Genomic DNA, 10,427 nt, shown 5'->3' with positions numbered 1-10,427 from the left:
TTTTTTTGCATCTGTGTGTGTGTGTGTGTGTGTGTGTGTGTGTGTGTGTTTGTGGGTGCGTGCAAACGTACATGTGTGCATGCATGCGTGTGTGTCTCTGCATGTGTGTGTCTGCGTGTGAGCATGTATGTGTGTGTACGTGTGTGTGCGTTCCTGCGTCTGTATGTGTGTGTGTGTGTGTGGGTGTCTCAGAGGGCTGCCTTCAGGTTCCTGCAGGCTGCAGTGAGGGACGGTTCCTGGAATATGCAGAGCAGAGTATTACCGGGTCGGGTCGGGTAGAATAAGAAACACCCAAAATAAAGTCATTTCATTCAGGCTGGAGCTAGGTTCACACACACAGACACACAAACACAGACACTCACGCAAGCATGCACACACGCGCACACACACACACACACACACACACACACACACACACACACACACACACACACACACACACACACACACAAATACACACACGGATACATACATACATAACCATTTAAAGAAAATGATAATTCAAATAAATGGAGATATTCCGGACGACTGCATTGGATTGCTATGATACTGCAGGAAGCAGGTTCAAGTAATGTAGGCCCTCATAAACTGGACTCTTGGGTCGTCTGCACTTAAAGGTCGGCGCAAAACCAAACCGGAGCCCAGTCTGACGACCCTGGCGACGGAGAAGTGCGCCGGCGTGGCTGGGCCTGTGGCGCTCTCCTTAATGTGTTTCACTTAATGTCAAGCAGGCTGCCTATCGCGGACGCGAACACGGCGTTAGACACGGAGCGAACACAACGCTGGAGGAGGTTAGGTCACAGCGCGGTCAGGTGTGAACGGAACACAAACCAAGGAGCCGCTCCAACCACACTGTCGCGATCTTTCGATGACGCAGTCGACCAACTGAGAAATGAAGAAAAGTTAAAATGTTTTAACTTGTCGCTGAATTCAACACAGGTAACAAACCAGTAACCATTCAATATAGGCCTACCTACACTATGGATCCTATGTATTTATTGATCGATCATTAAAACCTATTAGCTTTCTAAGTTTAATGTTGGCATTGACTTCCCATTGTCTAAGAACAGAATAGCTCAATAACAGTGTATTCAAACAATGGTTAGTAAGGCACTAAGGGACATTTTGTTATTCTTCTCTCTGTGCTGGGGGGGGTGGAAGCAGAAACAAAAACCCAATTGCTCATGTTTTGCTGCCGTATTGAAGAAAAAAAGTTGTGAGTCTGATTTTGATTGATTGGTAGTATGATTAGAATGACTCACTGGTTAACGGTAACCACACGAGGGCAGTCATAAGATATCACGACTTGACAATAGTTTTCTCCAACGCTGTGTGGACCGCTTCACCGAGGTCCTCAACTCTTATCAACTCAACCTGCTGATTGTTTTCCATCTGATTATTAAAGCTACATGTCCTTATTAGAACTGTCGTGGCTTTCTCTTCCTCATCACTTCAACATAAGGGGTATGTAAGCGCTCCCAGGAGCTGCTGCTCGGTCTCCTCTATCTGTACACACGATGTGCTGGAGGACAGTAGGCCTACAGTATCAGGCCCCGGTCCTACACATGTTGTCTGTGTGGCGGGTTGGAGGTGGAAGCAGCGCATGGCTCTGGGCCGCGTCTGACACCTAACAGCGATCAACGGTTCCAGAGGTTAGGACCGCCCTCGTCTCGACTCAGAGCAGATCTGACCAGCTGTCTGATTCAGCCTCTGCCCCGGGGCCAGAGAGAAGAGCTTCTCTGTGCAGAGTGGGTCGTATTAAGGTTCCTTTAGGGCCGCTGGCTGTAGAGCACCCCTCTGGTTCAGTGGCTCATGGACAGGCGGTGACTTTGGTCGTATTCTGGATTAGGCAGAGTCCTTGAATCTGTGTGGGCAGGCTCAGAGATGTAGCAAACTGGAAAATCTGAAAAATGTGTGTGGGTTGGAGAGGGGGAGGAAGGGGGGTTCTGGGTAGGTGATAGGGGGGTTCTGGCTATAGCAACTGACAGCAGAGTCTCTCCCAGTTTACATACGTCTGTGGTGGCGGCCAAACCTGTTAGTACGCTGACTAGCTATCGAATAAAAAGAAAATAAGGCACAGAAAAAGACCATAATATGTGTATGTATATATATATATATATATATATATATATATATATATATATACAAAACACTTCTTTGTTCTAACCCGTTTCATGAGCATATCTTCACTAGTCTGGTCTAATAACTGGCCTGCTTCATACAAAGAGCAGCCCTTTAATAATCAGCGTCATCAGCGACACCTGTGTTCATCTGGCCGACGCTCTCTGAAACAGGTCTGCCGACGCAACGAGGGCGATGAGCCACAAGATGGCAGTATTATAATGTGTTATAAGTTAATGCTTAACTACGGATGGACCTATTGAACATGAGCGAACCAAGCATCGATTGGATAGATCTAGTAATTGTATTTTTTCAATGTATCAAATGCAGAAAAAAATGTATGCAATCATTAACTTTATGAAGATAAATTACATGAACTGCCCCTAAATGCAATAAATTCTTCCGCTGGGTCAATGGTAGATCTTATGTGTGACTAATCTCTGTGTCAAAAAAGGGTGGCCTGATGGTGGTAATCATACTCTGTTTGATAAACTCCCTGAATAAAAATAACAGAGAAGATCCATAAGAAACGCAGTAAAACTCCAGATCCCTCGTGAGGTTTAATATCATAGCCCTGGCAGAGCTTCACTCATAACACAGCTCTGGTGAGTCATTCCATTGTCTTTATTTAAAGGTCATTGTCTGGATTCATAATGGATTTTTGTAATATAATACTCTGACAGTCCTTACCTGCCGATGTCTGTACCTCACTCCTCCAAACCACAATCACAAAAACGTCTTCACCCAACCACCTTTTGGAGCCTCCTTTGTGTTCGACTCACTAACCTCATCAGCAAACAGAGAACCCCTCCTCGGAGGCTCAGCTCAGATAGAAGCAGAGAGTCTTTCCACACGATGTGCAAACACAGTAATACGTTCTTACTATCACCGGGGCAATAAACCGGAGCGCTGGACGGCCTTCCACACACAGAACCTTAACCAGCCTTTATTTGTGGTTTGCTGATGCTTCCTGTTGAGATGGATGTTGTTGTTGTTCAAACTTCATCAGGTGATGGAACAGAAAGAACCAGGGAGCTTTAGAGCCATTCACATTGTAATAACACACAAGTCGAGGCTGCGTTAAACGCTGCCGATATGATTGAGTTCCTGCACGACATAATCCGATCACTCTACTGATCTGATTCATCACCTACACATTGTAGGTGTGTGTAGGTGTGTCTGTGTGTGTGTGTGTGTGCAGGTGTGCGTGAGTGTGTGTGCGTGCGTGTGTCTGTGTGTGTGTGTGTGTGTGTGTGTGTGTGTGTGTGTGTGTGTGTGTGTGTGTGTGTGTGTGTGTGTGTGTGTGTGTGTGTGTGTGTGCAGGTGTGCGTGAGTGTGTGTGTATGTGCGTGCGTGTGTATGTGTGTGTGTGTGTGTGTGTGTGTGCTTGTGTGCGTGTGTGTGCGTGTGTGCGTGTGTGTGTGTGTGTGTGTGTGTGTGCGTGTGTGTGCTGGCGTCTACACACATTGTTACTAGTAAGCAGTGAAGCTTTGAAGACGACTGCCTCTGCCGCTGCTAGGATACTGAACCTGCTGATTGCACGAGTGCCAATTCCAAGTAATCCCCTTTTCCAGCATGGCTGAAACTGGCTTGTTGTGCGAGTGTGGGATGGCTCTTCCCTCCATTCAACCCGTAATCTTAGGGAAATATACAAGCAGGCAATCACAGCTCAGCAGACTGGTGGAAGAGGAGACCGTCCTCTGCGACTGGCCGCGTGGCAGCGACGGAGTCTGTTGTGAAATAAGTGTTGGGCAGGGTGCTAGCTGCTAATGCTATCCTGCTATGAATGAATGAGCTTGCCACTAACTTGCTTTTAAAGTTATTTTGGCAAGATGTTATTGAATTAGCTCGCCTCTTAACTTGTTTTGGTCAGAATAGGTTTGTGATTGTGTTGCAGTACATTCACATGAGGCATTACTTTCTGTCCCCAAACACACTCGATTGATGTAGTGAGTTAATGTTTAAATCATTTGTTGGAGTGATGTTAACAATCCATACATCGTTATAATTGTATGTTTGTAGATTTATGGTTCACTGTTAGGGAGCCATTCACCACTTCACCCTCTAACCCATTCACCCTCCAACCCGTTCACCCATCCACCCTGTGTCTGTGTCCATGCGTCTGTTTGTCTGTCTCCATGCGTCTGTTTCATTCTTCCAGGTTTTTATTATCCAGTGATTACACCGCTTGTCTTCATCTCCTCCATTTAACTTCTCCACCACGTTCACACAATCACTGCCGGCTCCAACGCCCACTGACAGCAAGACGGCTGAACTCAAAGCCGGGCGGGTGTCAGTGTGTGTGTGTGTGTGTGTGTGTGTGTGTGTGTGTGTGTGTGTGTGTGTGTGTGTGTGTGGTTGTGTGTGGTTGTGTGTGTGTGTGTGTGTGTGTGTGTTACTGTGTGTGTGTGTGTGTGTGTGTGTGTGTGTGTGTGTGTGTGTGTGTGTGTGTGTGTGTGTGTGTGCGTGTGTGTGTGCGTCTCAGTGTGTGTGTGTGTGTGTGCGTGTGTGTGTGTGTGTGTGTGTGTGTGTGTGTGTGTGTGTGTGTGTGTGTGTGTGTGTGTGTGTGTGTGCGTCTATGTGTGTGTGTGTGTGTGTGTGTGTGTGTGTGTGTGTGTGTGTGTGTGTGTGTGTGTGTGTGTGTGTGTGTGTGTTTGTCTCTGTGTCTGTGTGTGTGTGTGTGTGTGTTTGTCTCTGTGTGTGTGTGTGTGTGTGTGTGTGTGTGTGTGTGTGTGTGTGTGTGTGTGTGTGTGTGTGTGTGTGTGTGTGTGTGTGTGTGTGTGTGTGTGTGTGTGTGTGTGTGTGGTTCTGGATGTAAGAGAGGAGTCTCTTGACAGCTGAACCAGTGAATGGTCTCTCCATCAGCCTCATGTCTTCCTGTCAGGCAGCTTTCTGCTGCTGAATCTTTCATACAGAGCAGCTCAAAGCGCTTCACAACGTATCGCAAATATAGTAAATATACAAGTTGTAAAAAGTGCAAAAATACAATTATAGAGACAAAAGAGAAAGGACTTGCAAGGTGCTGCAGGTAAGATTTGAGAGTTGTAAACAGAGAGAGCCGAGAAGAGTGGATGAGAGCTATATGTTGAAACTAAAAAACCAAGAACAAACTCCTCCCGCTCTCTGGTCCTCCCTCCCTCCAGGCCGGGAGAGGTGTGTTTCACACACCTGTGATTAACAGGAAAGAGGGATTTCCTGAACCAACCCTGGAGGACCGGCTCTGAATGTTACAAGTGAAACTCAATAACACTCAATAATAGTCAATGAACATCTCCTCAATCTTACCTACCGCCGCTTTAAAGGCAATCCCGGTTAAATAGTGCTGCTTCATTACAGCAGGCAGTGTGGACCACAGAGGGCTGAAGCTGGCCTGAGGACATCAGGACATCGCTTCAAGAGTTCCTGGTTGTTGAGGGAGAGCTGAACAGAAGTAAATAAAGTAGTTCAATGAATACAGCGCCGGGAATCCTTGAGCACATTGGCATTTCAATAAACAGCCGGAGATTTCCATTTGGAGCGAAATGGAAAATCCAATATCTTTGCATTTGGTTTGAAATATGCGGTTTGAAGTAACGGTGTATAGTATAGACTGTCTCCTGACATTCATTTTAGGGTATGGACAGCATGAAAGGTTTATTGATGAAACACAAACAGTGATGAACATTCATCAGGGTCAAACTTATGTTCTCACCACGCATGTCCCTCACTTGCACCTTTAACACAATGATAAGGATTATATGAGTTCTGTCTTATTAATACTCCCTAATATACTAAAGTACACTCTGTTACTTTGTTGATTATAACATTCTGTTAGAGTTTAGTATTGTCTTATTATTACTCTATAACATACTACAGTATCTCTCTCTCGGTCGTCCTCAGACGAGCTTCCATCGGAGTCTCCAACCCTCTCGGTTCTCCATACACCCGGCCAGCTCCGAAGAACTTTCAGCTCCCGCATCTTTCTTAAGCACGTCCACGTACGTTAGCGCGGAACGTCCTCGCGATCGATGCCCGCGCGTTGGTTCCCACAGGACCAGCCTGCTGGCCGGGAGCTCCCGATGTCTGTGGCAGTGGCCGGCCAGCTTCATCCTCCTGGATGCTACCTTCTGGCTGAGCCTCGGCAGCCGCCCGTACAGATCCTTGTTGGTAATGTGGGCATTCTGGTCTACATTCAGCACTGCTCGTAGCATCCTGGTGTAGCACCCATCCAAGGACTTCTGCAGGGTGGGCGTCAGGGTCCAGCTTTCGCAGCCATACAGGAGGACGGACTCCACAGTGGCATGAAATAGGCTCAGCTTTATGCGACGGGGAAGATTTGAGCGCCACACGCTTGACATAACATTCAGGGCTCTCCACGCCATTGCCTTCCTGACCTTAAGGTCTTGTTCTGTGGAGTTTACCCAGGAACCCAGGTACTTGAAGTCATTGACCTCTTGCAAAGAGCTGCCTTCTGATGTTGTAATCGGCAGATGGTCTGTGCAGATGTTATAGGTGATTACCTTAGTCTTCTTTATGTTCAGTCTGAGGCCAACCTTAGCACATTCCACCTCTACTCTGTTCAGGAGTTCCTGTGCCTGCTCCACGCGGTCAGACACCAGGCAGATGTCATCTGCGTAGTCTAGGTCTGCCAGGGCTACAGCAGGGCTTCTTCTAGACTTCCTTGGTGTGATTGTGAAGCCCAGCTCCTGCTCCCGCCCGTTGATGGCTTTCCTGAGCGCGTAGTCAAGGGCTATGATAAAGAGGAAGGGGGCAAGAGTATCCCCCTGCTGCACCCCTGCCAGAATGTCGAACTCCTCGCTGATGCCATCTGGGGTTACCACCTTGGCTCTTGTGCCCTTGTACATGGCCTCTGTGGCCCGGAGTAGATTCGGGGGGACCCCGTAAGCTTTAAGGATTTTCAGCATCATGCTTCTGTTTATTGAGTCAAATGCTTTTTTGAAGTCAATGAAACATAGCACCGCTGTCAAATTGTTCCTCTTCACTTCCTCAATGATTCTCCTTAAGGCCAGGATCTGGCCTGCGGTGGTCCTTCCCTTTCTGAAGCCATTTTGGTTGTCCCTCAGGTGTGGGTCAATGGCGTCCCTAATCCGGTTTAGTATCATGCGGTTGTACATCTTCGCTATGACACAGGTCAGGCTAATGCCACGATAATTGTCCGGCTTAGCCAGATCTCCAGACTTGGGCACCGGGATGATATTAGAGAGGGACCATATATCGGGTTTGATGTTTTCTATCAGAGCCTGGTTGCAGATCTCCAGTATGATGTTATCGAGATCGCAGTGTTTAGGGACCTCTGGGGGGATACCGTCCGGCCCAGCACTTTTTCCTTGCTTCAGGGTGGACTTCACTGTGGCAAACTCCGTAGCTGTAAAGGGGCCATCGTCAATGTTGAGGTTTGTGAGGACTGCAGGTATCTCTTCCTCAGCTCCGTCCACTGTTGGGTGGGTGCCTAGGAGATCCCGGAAGTGGGTGAACCAGGAGGTCACTCTCTCCTCTGGGCTGCAGCCTGCTAGCTGTCCCTCTCTCGTCTTCTTGCGCCCACTCATCTCGTTTATGACCTTCCATGACTCCTTGTATCTCTGTTTGCCATGTTCTGCCTCCACCTTCTTCACCTTCTCCATCAATTCTTCCCCTTTGATCCTGTCGTAGGTGCTGAACAGCTGCTGTTTGGCGCTGTTCAGCTCCTCCCTACTCTCTGCGGTCCCCACTCTCTCAAAGCTTCTGCGTGCCTCTTCCACCAGTGTCCGCGCTCGCACAACCTCCGGGTGTTTGGACCTAGGAGAGGCTCTATGTCTCCCCTTTGTTGGCACCCATTTCCTGGTTGCCTCTTCGTTGGCGGATAGGAACCGCTCGTAGGCCGTTGGCTCCCCTTCCTCGGCCTGATGTAGGCGGGCTCTCACCTCCGCTGTGTATTTGGCCTGGAGTTCAGGGCTTCCCGCGAAGGCCTCCCAGTCGGGCCGGGCTCTCGGGGCGCTCTTGGGGACCCTTAGGCTCAGGCGCAGCCTCGTAGCGACCACACGGTGATCGGAGCCTACAGAATCGAACGTGCTGTAGGACTCTGCATTTAGGATGGACTTCCTCCACTTCCTCCTTACCAGTATGTAGTCCAGCTGACGTCGCATACTGCTGGCTCGGTCCTGGAATGTCCATCTCTTGCCCATTCTCTTACGGAACAAGGTGTTGGCGGCCAGTAGTTCATGTTCCGTAAGAAGGGCAGCTAGATGTTCTCCGTTGCGGTTGGTATTGGTGTGGTACGTGAACGGTGCGTCTTCCGGTCCGAGTCTCGCGTTGAAGTCCCCCAGGATTATGAGGAAGTTGTGAGCCGGCACATGGTGGATCGCTGTTCTTAGGTCATCGTAGAACTTTTCAACTTCCTCGATCGGTGCTACGTTGGTGGGAGAGTATACACTCATGACCGTTGTTACTGGGTTACCCTCGAAATCGGCACTAAGGATCCTGTTGGTGTGCGGGTGCACCCTAAGGAGGGCCTTTCGTGCTCGGGGGCTCACCATGAGTCCCACGCCACCCGTTGCTGCCTGGGCATCATTACGCCATGCAGATGAGGTGATGAACGTGCGTCCCCCCATTCTGCGATAGTTAATTGTCTGGTCTGTGTGTACTCTCCTATGCTCCTGGACTGCCAGGATCTCCACTCCCCTATCCTCGGCACAGTGCGCTAGTTCTTCCAACCTCGCCTCTTCCCTCACTGTGTTTGCGTTGTAGGTTGCCATAATAAGTGGCCTTCTACAGCGCAAGAGTGCATTGGACATTGGGCTGTGGTCAGACTGAACCCTCCCTCCCCGTTGGAGAGGGTTTGGGGTCCAGTCGTCATAGTGTCCCCCCGGAGGAGGACCAGCACCACCGTCCGCTGCGTGGCTCCTGCGGACTCCCGCCGCTGGAAGTATAGGATTATCGATGTCTTGTGTCTCCATGGAAGCTATACATTGCACATTATTAAAGACTGTGGGGCGCAACTCCTCACAGCCCTATTCTGGCCGTTTCAGGCTTAATGCCTTCGTCCGCCCTTGCTGCACACCTTCAGGTGGTATACGGTGCGGAGCCAGGCGCGAGCAACGCCTGTGGTTTTTGTTCGGAGTGACCTTCTCCTAGATGGGTGGCCTACCATGGCAGAGCCCCATCTGCTCACTATTTACCCATAGCTGGGACAGTGGTTGACAGGTGCCAGGGCGTGTCCGCATACTGGCGGGCCTGCACACCGTGTCACTGGGGCCCACTGCTGCTCCGAGATCTCCACCAGTTTAGCCTGGAACCGCAAGGTACCAGTTACCGTGTGTGGCCACGAGGAGGCACTGTAGGAGTCTTGGCGGTAGAGAGGCTGTGTATCAGCAGGAGGAGACTTACGCACTCGGCTCCTCTTTTCACCCCCTGCAAAGAGGGCTAGCCGACGGCAGTAGCTGAAAGCAGAGAGTAGCAAGCAGGGGCAGCATACAGCATGCACTAACTACAAGCACTACTACTCCAGTACTACTGCACTGACGCATCATACACGCCCTGTGCAAGCACACACACACCTGTGTATACTCTGTTACTGTGTTGTTCGTAACGTTCTTTTAGAGTTTATTAGTATTGTCTTAGTACTCTATAACATACTATAGTGTACTATGTTACTTTGTTGAAAGTAACATTCTGTTAGAGTTGAGTATTGTCTTATTATTACTCTCTACTATACTATAGTATACTCTTTTACTGTGCTGTTAGTAAAATTCTCTTAGCGTTTATGAGTATGGTCTTATTACTCTCTAATATGATATAGTATACTTTGTTACTGTGTTGATCTAACATTCTGTTACAGTTTATTAGTATTGTCTTATTACTACTCTATAACATACTATAGTGTACTCTGTTACTGTGTTGATAGTAACATTCTGTTAAGTTTATGAGTATTGTCTTATTATTACTCTATACTATAGTATACTCTTTCTGTGTAGGGTTAGAGTAAAATTCTGTTAAGTTTATGAGTATTGTCTTATTATTACTCTATACTATAGTATACTCTTTCTGTGTAGGGTTAGGGTGAGTAACATTCTGTTAAGTTTATGAGTATTGTCTTGTTATTACTCTATACTCTGGTATGCTCTTTCTATGCAGGGACAGTAACATTGTGTTAGCGGTTTCCTCTAAACCAGCAGATCTTTAATGAACAGTGATGGGAGGGATAGTTCTCTGTGGGAGGAGCCCGGGGGCCTCTGTGGGAGGAGCCCGGGGGCCTCAGTGGGAGGAGCCCGGGGGCCTCTGTGCTTACTTTCAGAGCAGGAGCCAGTGTGTGTTTGTTGTTGTGATTCTTG

The sequence above is a fragment of the Gadus chalcogrammus genome, chromosome 14 (genome assembly GCF_026213295.1).
Source record: "Gadus chalcogrammus isolate NIFS_2021 chromosome 14, NIFS_Gcha_1.0, whole genome shotgun sequence".
In the NCBI taxonomy this organism is placed as follows: domain Eukaryota; kingdom Metazoa; phylum Chordata; class Actinopteri; order Gadiformes; family Gadidae; genus Gadus; species Gadus chalcogrammus.
The sequence above is the reverse complement of the archived record's forward strand: the minus strand, read 5'-3'. Positions refer to the sequence as shown.